The 20594-nt window shown below is 41.2% G+C and overlaps 1 protein-coding gene across 3 annotated transcripts in view; it reads left to right on the top strand.

The window, feature by feature from the left end:
* TENM1 (teneurin transmembrane protein 1) overlaps positions 1–20594 on the top strand; it is a gene marked incomplete at both ends in the record, with an annotated part of 603322 nt that overhangs the window by 519719 nt on the left and 63009 nt on the right. The window lies entirely within an intron of this gene.

The raw sequence follows: 20594 nt of genomic DNA, 5'->3' as shown, positions 1-20594 counted from the left end.
GCCAATGAGAATAAAAGGGAAAATTCAGTGTAGTTCCCGTCGAGTTCAAAATTCTGATTTTACCAGAATTATGCAAAATCAGGATTAGACATGTAGAGATTACAGAGCATAGAGCACAGTCCCAGCACCTTGTGGATGAGTTTCTTAGTTTGCAGACACAAGCAGTTGGTATGTTCAGTGAGGGAAACAGACTAGACAGTCGTCAAAGGGACTTTCAAACTAACATTCCATGAATCTATGACTCTGATGAAGTAGGTTATTTATCTTTTCAAATGAATCACAGTAGAAGTTGAGAGTTTTAGAATTGGTTAGTGTATCAGAGAGGATGGTTTTCACTGCAAGTAGTAAGACACTTAACTAAAAGTGATTTGAACAATAAGGTTTCATTAATTCACATAGTGAGATGACCAGAAGTAGGCAAAGATGCCAGCAGATTTCCTTCCTGTGTCACATTGGCCAGAAGTGAGTCACTGGCAAAGGGGAAATGGGATGTCCAAAATGGATTCAGACCCTCTGGAACTGGGTCAACCTCCCTGAGCAGACTGCTACCTAATTCTAGAACCCAAATCAGGGTTCTGTTAGCAAGGAATGAAGGATTGCTCTTCAGTAGGCAACCAGCAATATTCTCCACGGTTAAGGTGCCCCTGCCTCACCCCAGAACCTCAGAAAATAGTCAAATAGAGTCAACTACAAAAATAAAATAGGAATTGGAAGGCCTGGAAAACTGACAAAATGAATGAACCCTCTTTAAGAGAGGTAAGAGTGGATCAGGCTATCAAGTCCTAGAGCAGCCTAACTTTCCACGATGCAAAGTCCTGCAGGAGGCAAGCAAAAGGAGCATTATTTATGGCAGTGAGGAAGGGCGTGAATGTGTTTATATGGAGGAGGGGGATGAAAGAGAGAAGATGCACGTATATGATTCACTTGTGGGATAGTTTTAACTTAAAATAGAACGCTTAGTATTGCAGTCAGTCAGCTCTAAACAATTTATCTGTTTCGGTGTGGAAAGTTATGCTGAAAAGAGAATTCTTTGTCTAAATAGAGCAAACATAGGATCCTCATCACCATGAGAAGGGTTCTTTTTCACACGACACCTCGCAAGCCATAACTGCCACCGTAAAAGCTACCTCATCCCTTTCAGGTTGGCAGGCAGAGTCCAGCCCACTGAACAGGAGACAGAGTCACAGTTTCTCTATGGCATTTCATTCCAAGCCTCAGTTTCCCTGACAGTAGCCCCCTTCCCTATTCCTTACACGACATCAGCTTGAGAAAAACAATCGTTTTTTGGGGGAGAGGTGGGGAGGAATGGAGAGTTAAGTGGGGTGGGTCAGGGTCCATGTTCGAAACCAGCAGGACAGCCTGGGAGAGAAATCAGGCTTCATGTCCAAATTATTTGGCTTCTATCTCCGCGGCTGTCCATCTCTTTGTGTTGTGTGCTTCAAGCACCCTAAAGAGTATCTGGTATTTTTCCTCTTAGGCCGGCACAGGACAATGAGGCTGGACTGATGTCTACTTCAGTGTCCAGAGTATGACCTTCCACTTTTATTAGGAGCCTGCTTCTCATGGCCCCAATCCTTCAGACTAGAACTTCTTCTGCTGATCCAAATCCCCTTCCCTACCCTCCTTACACCTCACCTCTTCCACGGGACCCTTCCCTAATGCTTCTAATCCTCTCTGTGGTCTCATTCCCTTCCTGGAATTTAATATCACAATGTTTAATATATAATCCGCTCTCTGTTGCCAAACTATGTATCCAGCGAGTTTCCCACTGTACCTTCTTTGGACATGCATAGTAAGTGCTCAGCAGGCATAGTTAATGCATATACCAATATGAAAAAGACACTATGGTACAAAGAATGTGAAGGAGTTAAGTGCAGACAATGTGGTGAAGGACCTTATAAGCTTGATGGAGTTCCAGTTTTATCCAGTGGACAACGGGGAGCCAATGAGAGCATTACGCAGGAAAATGCATTTTTAAAATAGTCTTAAACATGGAAATTCATTTATTTTTATTTATTTATTTATTTTTGCGGTACGCGGGCCTCTCACTGTTGTGGCCTCTCCCGTTGCGGAGCCCAGGCTCAGCGGCCATGGCTCACGGGCCCAGCCGCTCCGCGGCATGTGTGATCTTCCCGGACCGGGGCACGAGCCCGTGTCCCCTGCATCGGCAGGCGGACTCTCAACCACTGCGCCACCAGGGAAGCCCCGGAAATTCATTTTTAAAGGAGCATTCTAGCTGTAGTATAGAGAATCAAGTGGAGGGAAACAGTGTTAGAGGCAGGGAGACCACTTAAGAGGCAGTCAAAGCAATATAGGTGTGACAGGGACAAAACATCAATAAATAAATGATTAGTCCCTTTCCAAGAAACTTCAGTGCAAATTAAATTGCTTTCCAATTTTTTTTTTGGCTGTTCAGGTGACATTTCTTTGAGATACAACTCCGTGATGACCCTGATCGTGAAGCTGCTCAGCTTCATGCGGGTTACATAGGCACGCAATGATAATGGCCAAGCCTAAAGTATCAGCAGTGTGGATTAAGAAAGCTAGACAGATTAGTGAAATATTGGAGCTACAATCAAAGAACTTGCCGACTGACAATTTTGGAATTAAGGAAGTATATGTATAGTGGTACCATTCGCTGAGATAAGAAATACAAGAGGAGGAGAAGCAGGTTTGGGCGAGGGTTGGGTGAGGGGTTTATTTGGGGGCAAACTGAGTTTGAGGTACCATTGCATGTTCAGGTAAATACATCTGGCAGGCAATTGGATATCAAGGCCTAAAATGGAGATGAGATTTGGGATTATCAGTTTTATCCCATGGTAATGGCAAATAGGGAAGTGGGTGAGATCTTCCAGGGAGGGTACATAAGCAGAAAAAAAGAGAAGGCTTCAGACCAAACTCCAACCATAACAATATTCAAGAGAAGGATGAGGAATAGGAACCTACAAAAAGGAGACTGAGATGAAGAGACCTGACAAGTAGGAAGAAAACCAGGAATGCATGTGGTCCAAAAACGCAAGGGAAGCAAGCTTTTCAAAAGGAAGGGAACAGTTAATATCAAATGCTGCTTAGAGGTCACGTAAAATAAGGTGTGTTGTTGTTGTTGTTTTAAGAAGCCATTTGGTTGGACAGCATTCGTGACTCTGATAAGAGTGCCTTCGGTACAGTGCAATTTAATTGGAGTTGGACTGCAGTGGTAGAGTGGGAGGTGAAGAAAGTGAAAATAGATCACTCTTTTGAGATGTTTAGCTGGGAAGGGGGAGGATCTGGCATTGAAGCAAAGCAGCACTCAGGTGCGGCACAGGTGGACAAAAGCTGGAAGACACCAAAGGAAATGCTCTGGGTCAAAGTGTCTACTGGGAGGAAGCCAGCGTGTGGCACAGCTTCCCAGGTGCTCAGCCTCTATGGACAGAGTTTCCACTGTCTGTTTAGACAATGGTGGCAGATTGGGGACTTAGGTTTCCCATGACTCTGCTTAAGAACATGGGCTGTCTTGAGCTAGAAGGAAGAAAGCTGAGTAGGGAGCTTCATAACACCTTCCAAGAGGAAAGCCCCAGTTGTTTATAGTAGTACTTACAGTGATCCAGCTGAGCTTACACAGTGCTCAGTTGTATATTTCAGTAAATCAAAATATATTGATGGGTGAGGGTAGAGACAAATGTCTAAATGAGAGCACACAGATTCTGCTGACAGGCACAGGCAAGAGAAAAAATAAGGCCTGTGCTACAGCATGAAGATTTGAATCAGACCTTAGGAAGAGCTTACTGATTCTAAGACAATGTGGCAGTACCATACATTATCAAAAGATCTTATAGAATCCCCACCTTTTGAAACTTTTAAAGCAAATGTTGGATAGCAGTAATCTATGAATGCTTGGAATACAGGCCTCTCTGGAATCAGGAAGATGGATCAACTGTTTTCTCAAGGGCTCTTACAACATCATGAAGGTTTCTCTACAGAAATATAACCCAATTGCTAAAGTTCCTTGTTACTCTCCCTACATTTCAAAACCAAAAGGTCCTGGGCATTCTCTGCCTGTCCAGTGGTTAGGACTCGGCGCTTCCACTGCCTGGGGGGCCTGGGTTCGATCCCTGGTCGGGAAACTAAAATCCCACACACACACACACAAAAAAGTCCCCAACATGGGAAGGCCCATTCATGCTAGCATAGTATAATACCTTTGGAAGCTGGGACGTGATGCCTTTGTTTTCTGTTCTTTTCTGAGGCAAACCTGAGCCCCTGGGAAGAATCAATCCTCAAAAGCGTGCCCTAATCCTCAGCAGATTATGAATATTCTCCTTCTGTTAATTCTAATAATAACTGCTACTATTTATTGAGAGCTTACTATGTGCCAGGAACTATGCTAAGCATCTTACTCACACTGTTCCATTTTATCTCCACTACCCAACCACCCATGAGAGAAGAAGCCACCCTCCCCATCTACAGAGAAGAAAACCGGTAGTCAGAAGGATTATGTATTGTGCTATGACCATAGAGTTATTAAATCATACAGCCAAGAGTTGAGCAAAAACTTTCTGACTCCCAGTGTGCAGTTTTCCCGCTTCTGCATTTTCAATGACAACTGGAGATGACCAAATATAATTGTATTTAGTGGGTGACAAATGTCATTTGGTTGAGGAATATGCTGTTTATTCACAGAATGCATGTTTAGTGGCACTTAGGAAAGAGTTTAGTAAAATCTGATCATCTCAAGAAATGAAATTTGCTTTGACAATAAAATCAGCCATTTGTTCAAAATCAATATCTTTTTTTGATTTACTGAAATGTGAAACTGAACTCTCGGTATAAACTCTGAAGCATAACTGCCCATTGTAAGCACTGCTATAAAGAACCAGGCCTTTCACTTCAGGAGATGAGTTGATTATGAAGAGATTGGGCTCTTTATTTCCGTTGCTGCTTTTGAACCATCTTGCTCTGGTAACTCACTTCCATCTTGTGCCTGACTAGAATGGAATTGGGAGTTAGACCAAGTCTCTTGGTGTGCTAGCAAATTTGAGAGCTGATTTACTCCTTGGGGCCAGCCCAGTGCTCTCCCCAAAAGCAGCCCAATAGCAGATACACAAGCAACATGGAACTCTTGTATGCAGATAATCCTGTTGACCCACTGTCCATAATGTGCACACTTTGAGTATCCAATACATAACCAGTCCTCCGTATATGCTTGTTGGATCATCTTTATACTACAAAGTGCTTCCCCAAAGCACTCATTTGTCCGATGGGCCTAACAAGTGGAAGGAAGCATCCTTCATGGTTATGAAAGAAGAACAGTATCTGGTTCTTTGGAGGAACCAACCTTGACCCCATTCATTCAATCTATTGAGCTAGTCTACTGGGAATTCTCCTCCTCTCCCCAGTCATTCCCTCCAGAATATTCTCACCATTTAGTAATAGTCCAGCCTCTCCTCAAATGCCTCTTGGGATAGGGAACTCACTACCCTTCCCCAGCAGCGCATTCCATCTTTGAATGTCTCTGACTGATGGAAAGCTCTTCTGGGATCCCTCTAACTTTTTAATCTTCCTTTAACTTTCACCATCTAGTCTTTACTGCAACTCTTTAGGCCTCGTGGTATGAATTCATCTGTCTTCTATGAAATAAATATATTTGTGAACCAAGCACTATACTGAGTACTTTCATATATATTATCTTATTTAATCCTCATGACAGTCCTTCAAGGGAAGTATTATGTTCCCCTATTTTTAATAAACATGAAAAACAAGGTTCAGAGGAGTTGAGAAACTTGGTCAAGGTCACACAACCAATAAGTGGCAGAGTTGAAATTTGAACCTGGTTGACCTGATGCCAAAGTTCACATTCTTTTCACCAAACTATTATACCAAACTGCCTTCTCCACATGACAGCCTTTTCAATATATGTGAACAACTCTCTCAGGCCTCCTAAGTCACAGCCCTGATTCACTTAACTGTACCTCACTTGCCACGGTTTTGAGTTCCTTGACCATTCTCCTCATTCTTCTCTGAACATGTTCCCATTTATCAATATCTCTTTGAAAGTGAGGCTTCCAGAAATGAGTAAAATAATCCAGATGTGCTCTGACTAACTCAGAGGTAGAATGAGGACTACCAGAACCCTCTTTCTATATTCTCTGTTTTGGGTCATTTTGCCTGGTGGTTTTCAGAAGGACTTTTGCCAAAGAACATTTACTTCAAACAAAAGAAGTCCCCATTTATAAAACTGATGCAAACAGCAAATTCAAACAAGAAGTAGTATCCTAGAACCTTCTCTATTCAAGCTCACCCCCACCCAGTGGTAGTTTGCATGGCAACCCCCAAAGCACTTGTGCAAAATGCTAGGGAAATAAAGAGCACAGGTTAAGAAACCACAGTTAAAGTTGAGTTGGATTTTTGGACACTTTTGACATACGATGTGATTACAGAGGACTAAAAATTCACGTGTCTCTCGTCCCCACCTCCTCATCTTGTACTTGCACTGTTGGTTTTTCGATTGTTTTGACTGTGACCCTCAGTACGAATTATATTTTACACCATTATTCAGGATATATAGTTGAAATAAAAGTTTCATGAACCAATACTGACTTACCCTTACTACACATACATCATAGTACTGGATCTTATGTTAGTCTGTATTCAATTCCATCTCATTAGATTCAGTCCCTATCTTTGTATTCTGCTATTATCCAATATCTTCACTGCCCTTCCCAGCCTTGTGTCACCTATGGGCTTGATGAATGCCTTCTATGTCTTCATCCATGATAAAATTGATGGATAGATATAGGCCAAGATGAAACCGTGGCACCACTAGTGTAGTCATCTCTTACACTGTGAATCCATCTGTTTGAACTATCACCTATGGGTTGTGATTCATAGTGGATCAGGAAAGCAATATGATGGCCTACGACTAGTTTTCAAGAAAAATGAAATAGAACAAAAAAAAGATCAGAGTGTATCATGTGTGATAAGGGTAAATAAGTATTGTTTCATGAAACTTTTATTTCAATTGTATATCCTGAATAATGGTCTAAAATATAATTCTTACTGAGGGTCACAGTCAAAACAAGCTTGAAAGCCACCACACTCACCTATATTTCCCCTAACTTATCCACAAAGGTATCATGAGAAACCTTACCAAGTTGGTAACTCTGTTTAAAAGAAAATAAGAATCCCTTGACATAATTTGTTTCCAGCCATAGTATCTATAAACACCATTTCCTCATCTAAGAACTAAGAAACAACTGTTTAATAACCCATTCCAAGACCTTTCCTAAATCAACATCAGGTTCCCTCCTTACAGTTTGTGGGGCACATCTTTGGATTCTTCTTGAGGTCAGACCTATGTTTAACCACCTCTAATCGTCCAACACATCTTCTACTGCCCAGTATTTCTCAGTAATTGTAAAAATTGGTTCTAAAAACTCGTTTGCAATTCTCTCTAAGAGGTAATTCTTTCTGTCCAGGAAACTTGAACTCAGTTTAAAGAAGTCTGGTGCTATTTTACAGTCCCTTCACCCATCTTGGACTTTAGTAACTTTGACTCAATGTTCTTTGTGGTCATTCTGTTTAACAAAGGAAACAAAACTTTCCTCTCTCTCATCCATCTGCATTATACCACCTGCCCCAAGCCACGGACCTTTGCCTTCCCTGATAGTCTTCATGTCTCTACGTGCCTGAAGAAAAGCTATTTTCTATTGTTCTTTAAACATTTTGCAAGTCTCAGCTACCCTAACCACAACTGGATAGAAGGAGAAATATAAGCCTCCTCTTTGAAATCTACGTGTCAATTCACTTTTACACAAGTGGATTCAGCATTTCTTGTAGTTTTGAAAAACTATATATAATAACATTCATGCATGAAAAGTTACAGCAATCCAGGGAGAGCAAAGAAAAGAAACAGTAATTTTAGTACAGAAAAGGCACCTTCTTTCCCCCTTTTTAAACTCTTGCCTAATGTACCTCATCGTCTCTTCTTCTCTCCCCTGCCAACCTTTTCATTTCTACAGAATGTCCTCCATCACCCTGAGTGATATGGATGCTACTGAAACTCAAGTTCTTCAGGGGTTACTTGCCTTTCTTCGTGCACTTCCATCACTCTCCCATGTGCACACTGAAAGAGAACAGAATTATATCTTTGGAATGAAGGCCATTACAAGTGAAATTCCCTGCAGGGACAGACTTCTGAATTTTGTGAAGCTCTGTAGGGAACCAAGAAAATATGAATTATAATAAGTTTGCTTGAATAAAGGGGTTTCCCGGGGAGAAAAAAAAAAGAAAGTTTATTTTAAAAGTTCTTGGCACCAGAGATGAAAATCTCACCACCTCCACCCCCTCCACCACCCCCTCCCAATGCCTCAGTGACTATGGAACCTATCTCACTGTCAAAGCAAAGAAACGGTCTGTGGCCACACTCCAGATAATTCAGACCAAGGGATGTGCGGTGGAAGGAAGGACTGACTTGCCGGTAAATGGCAAGACAGGGAAGATGTAAGCAAGTTAATCTGAAATATCTGTAAACACCTCTATCAGGAACCAGCAATGCCAGTGGGCAGCAGGGACAGCTAGGTGGGAGTAAAAGAAAGGTGACAAAAAGGATAAGAGAAGTTTAGGGAGTGGAAAATGGCTCAAAGAGCAGATGAATGAGGCCCAGGGAGTAGTAAAATGAAACCAAAAAAGTTATTTGACAGCCCTTGTGCCAACCATTTACTTCATCCTATTTGGCTGGTTAGTTTAAACAACTAAATCAACCACTTTTTTTTTTCGGCCTTGCCTTGCAGCACGTGGGATCTTAGCTCCCCAACCAGGGATCGAACCCACGTGCCCTGCAGTGGAAGTGCAGGGTCTTAATCACTGGACTACCAGGGAAATCCCTGAATCAACCACTTCTATAGTGACCACCAAATAATGAATTGGATGGTATTAAAACATATAACAAGAAAGAAAATCTGGTACATACAGCCAATGGAATATTATATAGCCTTTAAAAAGAAGGAAACCTGGGGCTTCCCTGGTGGCGCAGTGGTTGAGAGTCCGCCTGCCGATGCAGGGGACGCGGGTTTGTGCCCCGGTCTGGGAGGATCCCACATGCCGCGGAGCGGCTGGGCCCGTGAGCCATGGCCGCTGGGCCTGCACGTCCGGAGCCTGTGCTCCGCAACGGGAGAGGCCGCAACGGTGAGAGGCCTGCGTACCACAAAGAAAAAAAAAAAAAAAGAAGGAAACCTTGTCATATCCTACAACATGGATGAAACTTGAGGAAATGCAAAGTGAGATAGACCAGTCACAAAAAGACATATACTGTATGAGTCCACTCATATGCAGTATCTAAAGTAGTCAAAATCATAGAGACAGAAAGTAGCAAGGTAGATACCAAGGAGAATGGAGAGAGGGAATTAATGTTTAATGGATATAGGGTGTCATTACTGCAAGATGAAAAAGCTCTAGAGATCTGTTGCCCAACAATGTGAATATACTTAACACAACTGAGCTGCACACTTAAGGTTAAGATGGTAAAAATGTTATGCGTGGGTTTTTTTTTTTTTTACAATAATAATGATAAACTCATACCGACCAAACCTCCAATGGATTTTCTCACTTTCTTTCCCTATTCTCATGCCTGGACAGCATCAGTAGTGCAGCAGTCTTGCTGCTCGGCAGTCGGTTCTTGCAGCAGTCCAGATATAAGCATCCTAGGTCAGGAATGTTCTGCTCTATTCATTTGAGCCACGTGCACTCTGTCAACCCACATCAGTCACAGCCAGTCCCTCCCGCAGATCCAAAGGCTCATGAACGTAAACATGGGGGAGGGGGAAGTGCTACTCTCTAAGGTAAAGAGGAAGCTTAGTCTACGCCAACTGTGGCAGGAAGGCGCTGCTAACTTAGCCACGCTCTTCTCAAAGAGCTCAAAATATCGATAACTTTAAATGTGAAAGTACTTAAATTAGAGAGTGATGACAATTGACTAAAAATGAGCAAACTTCCTGTCAGACACGTTTATAAGCTTGGAACAATTATTCACTTCTTCAGGAGTACTAAGGCATATTTTACCAGTTCTCTGGACAATTTCCTAATCACCCACTTCCCTGTGACTAAGGTAGCATGTCTAGTAGAAAAAACATAGCCAGTCCTGGGTGTGAGTCCAGATTCTGCCATTTATTAGCAGTGCAACCTCAGGCAAGTTACTTAAAGTCTCTGTGTCTGAGCTTCCTCAACAATAGAAAGTGGGATAAAAGCCCGTATTGTTTCCTAAGGCCATTGTGATAGTTAAACAAGAAAACAAATATGAAAGACCTTTGTTTTCTGAAAAGCACTTGCAACTGTAAATTGTTGATGTTAATCAGAAGTGAAGAGAGAGGTCATATGGCATTACATGTAACCTTGGCTTTTGTTTTCCTTTGCCCCACCAGTTAGGTGATTGGCATGTGGAAAGAAGGTTTCACAAACCTCCAGCTATATAGCAATCAAATTATACTGTCACACAGCATGAGGTGGCAGTTAATGTTGTTCAGACTCTGATTTGACAACAGCACCAAGAACCATAAAGAAAGTTGACTTTAGGAGTCCCTAGTGACTCTCCACATTACTCACCTGTAAAGGAGTGATCCATTAGCGTTTATGGCTGGAAATTACAAAATAGCACTAAATAAACAATGCTTCTAGTTGCCGTATCTAGATTTGAGGAAAAGAACATCTTTTTTTTTTTTTTTTTTTGCGGTACGCGGGCCTCTCACTGTTGTGGCCTCTCCCGTTGCGGAGCACAGGCTCCAGACGCACAGGCTCCGGACACACAGGCTCAGTGGCCATGGCTCACGGGCCCAGCTGCTCCGTGGCATGTGGGATCTTCCCGGACCGGGGCACGAACCTGCGTCCCCTGCATCGGCAGGCAGACTCTCAACCACTGCACCACCAGGGAAGCCCTATTTTTAGTTTTATAAGGAACGTCCATAGTGTTCTCCATAGTGGCTGTATCAATTTATGTTCCCACCAACAGTGCAATAGAGTTCCCTTTTCTCCACACGCTCTCCAGCATTTATTGTTTGTAGACTTTTTGATGATGGCCATGCTGACGGCTGTGAGATGATATCGCATTGTAGTTTTGATTTGCATTTCTCTAATGATTAATGATGTTGAGCATTCTTTCATGTGTTAGTTGGAAATCTGTATATCTTCTTTGGAGAAATGTCTATTTAGGTCTTCTGCCCATTTTTGGTTTGGGTTGTTTGTTTTTTTGATATTAAGCTGCATGAGGTGCTTGTAAATTTTGGAGATTAATCCTTTGTCAGTTGCTTCATTTGTAAATATTTTCTCCCATTCTGAGGGCTGTCTTTTTGTCTTGTTTATGGTTTCCTTTACTGTGCAAAAGCTTTTAAGTTGCATTAGGTCCCATTTGTTTATTTTTGTTTTAATTTCCATTTCTCTAGGAGGTCGGTCAAAAGGATCTTTCTGTGATTTATGTCATAGAGGGTTCTGCCTATGTTTTCCTCTAAGAGTTTGATAGTGTCTGGCCTTACACTTAGGTCTTTAATCCATTTTGAGTTTATTTTTGTGTATGGTGTTAGGGAGTGTTCTATTTTCTTTCTTTTACATGTAGCTGTCCAGTTTTCCCAGCACCACTTATCGAAGAGGCTGTCTTTTCTCCATTGTATATTCTTGCCTCCTTTATCAAAGATAAGGTGACCATATGTGCGTGGGTTTATCTCTGGGCTTTCTATCCTGTCCCATTGATCTATATTTCTGTTTTTGTGCCACTACATACTGTCTTGATTACTGTAGCTTTGTAGTAGAGTCTGAAGTTGGGGAGCCTGACTCTTCCAGCTCCGTTTTTCTTTCTCAAGATTGCTTTGGCTATTTGGGGTCTTCTGTGTTTCCACACAAATTGTGAAATTTTTTGTTCTAGTTCAGTGAAAAATGCCATTGGTAGTTTGATAGGGGTTGCACTGAATCTGTAGATTGCTTTGGGTAGTACAGTCATTTTCACAATATTGATTCTTCCAATCCAAGAACATGGTATATCTCTCCATGTGTTTGTATCATCTTTAATTTCTTTCATCAGTGTCTTATAGTTTTCTGCATAGAGATCTTTTGTCTCCTTAGGTAAGTTTACTCCTAGGTATTTTATTCTTTTTGTTGCAGTGGTAAATGGGAGTGTTTCCTTAATTTCTCTTTTAGATTTTTCATCATTAGTGTACAGGAATGCAAGAGATTTCTGTGCATTAATTTTGTATCCTGCCACTTTACCAAATTCATTGATTAACTCTAGTAGTTTTCTGGTAGCATCTTTAGGATTCTCTATGTCTAGTATCATGTCATCTGCAAACAGTGGCAGCTTTACTTCTTCTTTTCCGATTTGGATTCCTTTTATTTCTTTTTCTTCTCTGATTGCTGTGGCTAAAACTTCCAAAACTATGTCGAATAATAGTGGTGAGAGTGGACAACCTCCTCTTGTTCCTGATCTTAGAGGAAATGGTTTCAGTTTTTCACCATTGAGAACAATGTTGGCTGTGGGTTTGTCATATATGGCTATTATGTTAAGGTAAGTTCCCTCTGTGCCCTGCTTTCTGGAGGGTTTTTATCATAAATCATTGTTGAATTTTGTCAAAAGCTTTTTCTGTATCTATTGAGATGATCATATGGTTTGTCTCCTTCAACTTGTTAATATGGCGTATCACATTGATTGATTTGCGTATATTGAAGGATCCTTGCATTCCTGGGATAAACCCCACTTGATCATGGTGTATGATCCTTTTAGTGTGCTGTTGCATTCTGTTTGCTAGTATTTTGTTGAGGATTTTCACATCTAGTTCATCAGGGATACTGGCCTATAGTTGTCTTTCTTTGTGACATATTTGTCTGGTTTTGGTATCAGGGTGATGGTGGCCTCGTAGAATGAGTTTGGGAGTGTTCCTCCCTCTGATACATTTTGGAAGAGTTTGAGAAGGATAGGTGTTAGCTCTTCTCTAAATGTTTAATAGAATTTGCCTGTGAAGCCATCTGGTCCTGGGCTTTTGTTTGTTGGAAGATTTTTAATCACAGTCTCAATTTCAGTGCTTGTGATTGGTCTGTTTATATTTTCTATTTCTTCCTGGTTCAGTCTTGGAAGGTTGTACATTTCTAAGAATTTGTCCATTTCTTCCAGGTTGTCCATTTTATTGGCATAGAGTTCTTGTAATAATCTCTCATGATCCTTTGTATTTCTGCAGTGTCCGTTGTTACTTCTCCTTTTTCATTTCTAATTCTACTGATTTGAGTCTTCTCCCTTTTTTTCCTGATGAGTCTGGCTAATGGTTTATCAATTTTGTTTATGTTCTCAAAGAACCAGCTATTAGTTTTATTGAACTTTGCTATCGTTTCCTTCATTTCTTTTTCATTTATTTCTGATCTGACTTTATGATTTCTTTCCTTCTGCTAACTTGGGCGTTTTTTTGTTCTTCTTTCTCTAATTGCTTTAGGTGTAAGGTTAGGTTGTTTATTTGAGATGTTTCTTGTTTCTTGAGGTAGGATTGTATTGCTGTAAACTGTCCTCTTAGAACTGCTTTTGCTGCATCCCATATGTTATGGGTTGTTGTGTTTTCATTGTCATTTGTTTCTAGGTATTTTTTGATGTCCTCTTTGATTTCATCAGTGATCTCTTGGTTATTAAGTAGTGTATTGTTTAGCCTCCGTGTGTTTGTATTTTTCACAGATTTTTTACTGCAATTGATATCTAGTCTCATAGCGCTGTGGTTGGAAAAGATACTTGATATGATTTCAATTTTCTTAAATTTACTGAGGCTTGATTTGTGACCCAAGATATGATCTCTCCTGGAGAATGTTCCCTGAGCCCTTGAGAAGAAAGTGTATTCTGTTCTTTTTGGATGGAATGTACTATAAATATCAATTAAGTCCATCTTGTTTAATGTATCATTTAAAGCTTGTGTTTCCTTATTTATTTTCATTTTGGATGATCTGTCCATTGGTGAAAGTGGGGTGTTAAAGTCCCCTACTGTGAGTGTGTTACTGTCGATTTCCCCTTTTATGGCTGTTAACATTTGCCTTATGTATTGAGGTGCTCCTATGTTGGGTGCATAAATATTTACAATTGTTATATCTTCTTCTTGGATTGATCCCTTGATCATTATGTAGTGTCCTTCTTTGTCTCTTGTAACAGTCTTTATTTTAAAGTCTATTTTGTCTGATATGATAATTACTACTCCAGCTTTCTTTTGATTTCTATTTGCATAGAATATCTTTTTCCATGCCCTCACTTTCAGTCTGCATGTGTCCCTAGGTCTGAAGTGGGTCTCTTGTAGACAGCATATATACGGGTCTTGTTTTTGCATCCATTCAGCCAGTCTATGTCTTTTGGTGGGAGCATTTAATCCATTTACATTTAAGGTAGTTATCTATATCTATGTTCCTATTACCATTTTCTTAATTGTTTGGGGTTTGTTATTGTAGGTCTTTTCCTTCTCTTGTGTTTCCTTCCTACAGAAGTTCCTTTAGCTTTTGTTGTAAACTGGTTTGGTGGTGCTGAATTCTCTTAGCTTTTGCTTGTCTGTAAAGGTTTTAATTTCTCAGTCGAATCTGAATGAGATCCTTGCTGGGTAGCGTAATCTTGGTTGTAGGTTTTTCCCTTTCATCACTTTAAATATGTCCTGCCATTCCCTTCTGGCTTGCAGAGTTTCTGCTGAAAGATCAGCTGTTAACCTTGTGGGGATTCCTTTGTATGTTATTTGTTGTTTTTCCCTTGCTGCTTTTTATATTTTTTCTTTGTATTTAATTTCTGATAGCTTGATTAATATGTGTCTTGGCATGTTTCTCCTTGGATTTATCCTGTATGGGACTCCCTGTGCTTCCTGGTATTGATTGACTATTTCCTTTCTCATATTAGGGAAGTTTTCAACTATAATCTCTTCAAATATTTTCTCAGTCCCTTTCTTTTTCTCTTTTTCTCCTGGGACTCCTATAATTCTAATCTTGGTGTGTTTAATGTTGTCCCAGAGGTCTCTGAGACTGTCCTCAATTCTTTTCATTCTTTTTTCTTTACTCTGCTCTGCAGTAGTTATTTCCACTATTTTATCTTCCAGGTCACTTATCTGTTCTTCTGCCTCAGTTATCCTGCCATTGATTCCTTCTAGAGAATTTTTAATTTCATTTATTGTGTTGTTCATCATTGTTTGTTTGCTCTTTAGTTCTTCTGGTACTTTGTTATACATTTCTTTTATTTTCTCCATTCTATTTCCAAGATTTTGGATCATCTTTACTATCATTACTCTGAATTCTTTTTCAGGTAGACTGACTATTTCCTCTTCATTTGTTTGGTCTGGTGGGTTTTTACCTTGCTCCTTCATCTGCTGTGTGTTCCTCTGTCTTCCAATTTTGCTTAACTTACTATGTTTGGGGTCTCCTTTTCATGGGCTACAGGTTCGTAGTTCCCATTGTTTAGGATATCTGCCGCCAGTGGCTAAGATTGGTTCAGTGGGTTGTGTAGGCTTCCTGGTGGAGGGAACTGATGCCTGTGTTCTGGTGGATGAGGCTGGATCTTGTCTTTCTGGTGGGCAGGACCGCATCCGGTGGTGTGTTTTGGGGTGTCTGTGACTTTATGAGTTTAGGCAGCCTCTCTGCCAATGGGTGGGGTTGTGTTCCTGTCTTGCTAGTTTTTTGGCATAGGGTGTCCAGCACTGTAGTTTGGTGGTCGTTGAGTGGAGCTGGGTCTTGGCGTTGAGATGGAGATCTGTGGGAGGGCTTTTGCCATTTGAAATTGCATGGAGCCAGGAGGTCTCTGGTGGACCAATGTCCTGAACTTGGCTCTCCCACCTCAGAGGCACAGGGCTGACACCCGGCTGGAGCACGAAGACCCTGTCAGCCACACAGCCAGGTATGTGGGGGAGTTTCTTGCCTTTTGGGAAGTCTGAGCTCTTCTGCCAGCCTTCAGTAGGTGTTCTGTAGGAATTGTTCCACATGTAGATGTATTTCTGATGTATTTGTGGGGAGGAAAGTGATCTCTATGTCTTACTCCTCTGCCTCTTGAAGGTCTCTCCCTGTGGCAATATATTTTTTAAAAGTTAAATCATTTTTGTCTACTTCTTGACCCAAAAGAGGTTTCTCTGTCATTTCCAATTCAGCACTACACTTGGAAAACAGACATTAGAATTTTAGAGCTGGTTAATTATTCCTCCTTATGAGGGCTAATTCAGTAAATGACCCAATTGTTGATTAAGTGTCATCGCTTTTTTTCATGTGAAAGCACTTGGAAAAGTATGAACTGCTTTACAAATATAAGGGATGATGTAAGATGTTAATTGGCATCTTCAGGAAATATTTTCTGTTGATTCATCATACACTTGCTAAAATGGGAAGACACAAGGACAAAATAAGTCTGCAAGGTGTTTATTCTGATTTTATAATATCTGTGATTGTCAGTCTCTATTTTAAATGCATTCCTGGATAATGTTATTTATTGCTCATTTAGTCCAGACCTACTCTCCTTGCTCTGTCAAATGCAGGAAAACACCTCCTGGGACTGCAAAGGAGAGCCAAACTTTTCTCTAATCCTTTAATAGAGGGTGCGGGAGACAAAAATCAGGCCTTTAGGGTAGATTCTCCTTCATAATAATATTAATATAAAAAGTCAGTAAAGTTGAATGGTTGGGAAAACAGACCACCTGGATTTGAATCCCAGCTCCACCACTTGCTAGAAGTGTGTCTCTTGGAAAAATTCCTTATCTGTAAATGGAGGTGACAGTGATACTTTTCTCTATAGGGAAGTTGTGAGGATTAAATGAGATAATGCTGATATATAAAAAATCACTTAGCAAAGTACCTGGCTCATAAGTGCTCAATAAATTAGGAGGAGGAACAGCAGCAGCACCAGTAGTAATATTTGACCTTCCATTCACAGAACAGAAAATTGAAGTGATAATTTACAGAACCAAGATATAAAAGGACCAAGAAGTTTGGAACTGCTATAGAAATTGTGTAATCTTCCCTTCCGTCCTTTGTACATAGGGGTACCTTTTGCAGAGAGGCATGCATAAACCTGTATATGAGTTTGATGGGCTGTATCAAGCATATGCTCCAGAGACTGGTCTTAATCTACTGTGACCTTCACAGAATGTTTCATGTGCCTAATGCTGATGTGACGCTCTATCTAGATCACTTAAAGCGTGTTCACTGCAGTCATTGAATGGTGCCCCAAATCCTTCATTCTCTTTGTACTTTCAAGAAGTGTCACGTGGACTGTGGAGCTAGGGTTGGAATGTAGTGTGAGTTTCATACGTCTGTGAATTTGAGATGTATAGATTTTAGATAATCTTCCATCACTTTGAAATCAAGAGGTAAAGAGCAGCTGATTCAGTGGGTGGCCATCCTAGGTGGGTCAATTTCACAAAAAAAATTAAATATGAAAGTAGATAAGTAAGATGACAGGGTTTTTCTAGGTCAATACGAAGAATATGACTCTCCCAAGACAAAACAGAGGCTCCCAGCTAAGTGGAAAATCAAAAGGAAAGAAGTTATGAGGCTAATATATTCATAATAAGAAAGAGAGCAGTGTCCTAGAATTTTTGAAGCAAGTTTAGTCTATGAGTTGCTTTGTCTTTTTCTTTTTTTTAATCAAGATATTCAGGTTCCAAGCATGTCAATCAGTTTTAAAAAGTCTAATGTATAAAAACCCAAATTTAACAAAATTATAAACTGGGAGAAGCATTACACTAAAATTACCCACAGAGTTTCTTTCTTTCTTTTTTTTTTTTTTGGCTGTGTTGGGGTCTTCATTGCTGCGTGCAGGCTTTCTCTAGTTGTGGTGAGCTGGGGCTACTCTTTGTTGCGGTGTGCGGGCTTCTCATTGCGGTGGCTTCTCTTGTTGCGGAGCACAGGCTCTTGGCGCGTGGGCTGCAGTAGTTGTGGCACGTGGGCTCAGTAGCTGTGGCTCTCAGGCTCTAGAGTGCAAGCTCAGTAGTTGTGGCTCGTGGGCTTAGCTGCTCTGCAGCATGTGGGATCTTTCCAGACCAGGACTCGAACCCATGTCCCCTGCATTGGCAGGCGAATTCTTAACCACTGTGCCACCAGGGAAGTCCCAGAGTTTCTTTAAATATCAATCATTTCCCTTCTCCAAATTCATTCAAACTCTTTTTCTTTTAACTGCACTTTTTAGGCCTACATCTCTTAGGTAAAATCACAATCAGAGTAGAATAGCCTATTACCAACGATATTTGCATTGCTCCCTCCAAAGTGAACGCTCGGTTGTTTATATAAGAAGTGGAGAACAGCAGGCCAACATCTTCAACTCCAGCACATCCAAATTCTGCTGAAATGTCTGCACACAAGCAAATAGCCAGAGTTGTCAGGGGCCTTAAAATAAAAGTCAAGTACCGTGCTCAATTCTATATCGAAAACATAATTTATCACATAAATAAAACTCCCTCAGCAGTGTCCTCTTTCCACACAAAGGACACTGGCATGTTAGCTCTTATTAAAACTATTAAGCACTAGAGGAAGAGCATCTTCAAAGTTCAGGGAGAGTCACAAGATGCAAAGCTTGCAAACTATTTTTGAACCAGTCAGTCTTGCACACATTTTGCCTGGCAGGCGCCATAACCTGAAATAAACCTGGAACTCTCTAAGATGCAGAGGTATCTGGTTGGCAGATTCAGTGGTTAGCATCTAGGGCTTATATGGCCAACATCCTGGGCTAAGTCCGTATGTGAGCCAATTGGCCTAACTATCTTTCAGACTTTATCTTTAAATATAGCCTTACTCTCTGTTAACTGTGGGAGGGGGAAGTGCATGAATCAGTGCCAACCCATATTTATTAAATGGAAACACAATTCAAAGAGAAAGTTCCGTTAGCTGTCATGAGGAGTGTCATCTTTTCATGCAGAAGTTAGTATATTTGTAAAAAGTGAACACGGGAACATATGAAACACTTACCAAGAGGCTACACCTGCTGAGAGGTGTTTATCTTGAGATACATAAGAAAAACAGGTGTTCATTTGATCCGCCTCAGAATACACTCCCCATTCCAAATCGAGGGGAAAAGGATTCTGAAGGAGCAATCCTAATTTCTGACAAGGAGACTAGCAAGAGAGAATATAAAAGACATTTAGTAGTAAACGCCCATTGTGTTATTATTTAATAAGTAAATTCTAAGCACACAGGAACTATTGTCATGGGTCCACCTTATGAATCATTCAGTACAGAATTCTTTCTCCAAAAGACGTATGGGAGAGTGGCATGATCCACTATGAAATCATCCTCAAAAATCACAAGGGTGAGAAGCTTTTAAACAGTAAGGACATCAACATGGCAGTGCCAGAGAGTCAGAGAAGCTCTGGTTAAAGTCAATCACAGCCAACTTCATTAAAGTCCACACACAGCGGATTTATTTTATGTGGCTATTTTCTGGACATGGCAGCTTCACAGGCCAGTAGATACACCGAGGATGCTACTGACTAATAAATTCTCTCAGTACAAGATAGTTCTTTGCTGGTTCTGGTTCACTTTTACTAGTTTTCTATTACCACTGCCCTGCAGTGGGTATTGCTCTTCCTTTGTCGTTGTATATGGGTTGATGCTGTGAATCTCAGTGAAGATCCAGTCAGAAAAACAGAAATTAGTTATTTTAACAGAGAGAGATTTAATATAGGGAATGGGCTGCACAGGTGTTAGAGGGTTGCAAGAAAAGAGATAGTATCTGCCGGAGGCAGTCCCCACCTCTAGGGCTGGGGAAACAAAAGAAAGGGGTTGGACTTGTCAGAACCTAGAGAGGTGGAGGATTCGATCCATCGAAGTGGGACCTACTCCTCTGAGAAGAGGATGCCAGTCAGCCTGCTTCCGGTCCCTGAGAGGGAGCATGATGAGACCAATTCTCCGATTACGGAGAAGAGCTGGAAAGTGCAGCCAGCCACTGCCACCAGGATGAAGGGCTACTGTTACATCAACACTGACTGGAACAGAAAGCAAGCAGGAAGGAGTGAGTGCCTTCTCCCTCCTCTAGCCTTCCAGAGTCGCTTTATTTCCCAGATTGTCAGGATGGATCAAAAATCCAACTGGTAAAAAAAGAAATGTAGTTTGCAGAGTCCCAAGCCCAGTATCACAAAGCAGTGTCTTTATTTTATTTTATTTTATTTTTGCGGTACGCAGGCCTCTCACTGTTGTGGCCTCTCCCGTTGCGGAGCACAGGCTCCGGACGCGCAGGCTCAGTGGCCATGGCTCACGGGCCCAGCCGCTCCGTGGCATGTGGGATCTTCCCGGACCAGGGCACGAACCCCTGTCCCCTGCATCGGCAGGCGGACTCTCAACCACTGCACCACCAGGGAAGCCCTTTATTTATTTTTTTGAATTTTATTTTATTTTTATACAGCAGGTTCTTATTAGTTATCTATTTTATACATATTAGTGTATATATGTCAATCCCAGTCTCCCAATTCATCCCACCCACCCACCCCCACCACCTTCCCCCCTTGGTGTCCATACGTTTGTTTCTCTACATCTGTGTCTCTAGTTCTGCCCTGCAAACCGGTTCATCCAAAGCAGTGTCTTTAAAGGGGTGAGTCTGGAGCTGGGAGACAATAGCTCACTAACACACTGTGCAATGAGGTGTTGGATTTCCATGTCATTGTTGCTGC

The sequence above is a fragment of the Mesoplodon mirus genome (genome assembly GCF_964341445.2).
Source record: "Mesoplodon mirus genome assembly, chromosome: X".
In the NCBI taxonomy this organism is placed as follows: Eukaryota; Metazoa; Chordata; class Mammalia; order Artiodactyla; family Ziphiidae; genus Mesoplodon; species Mesoplodon mirus.
This window is presented reverse-complemented; position numbering and strand designations above follow the sequence as displayed.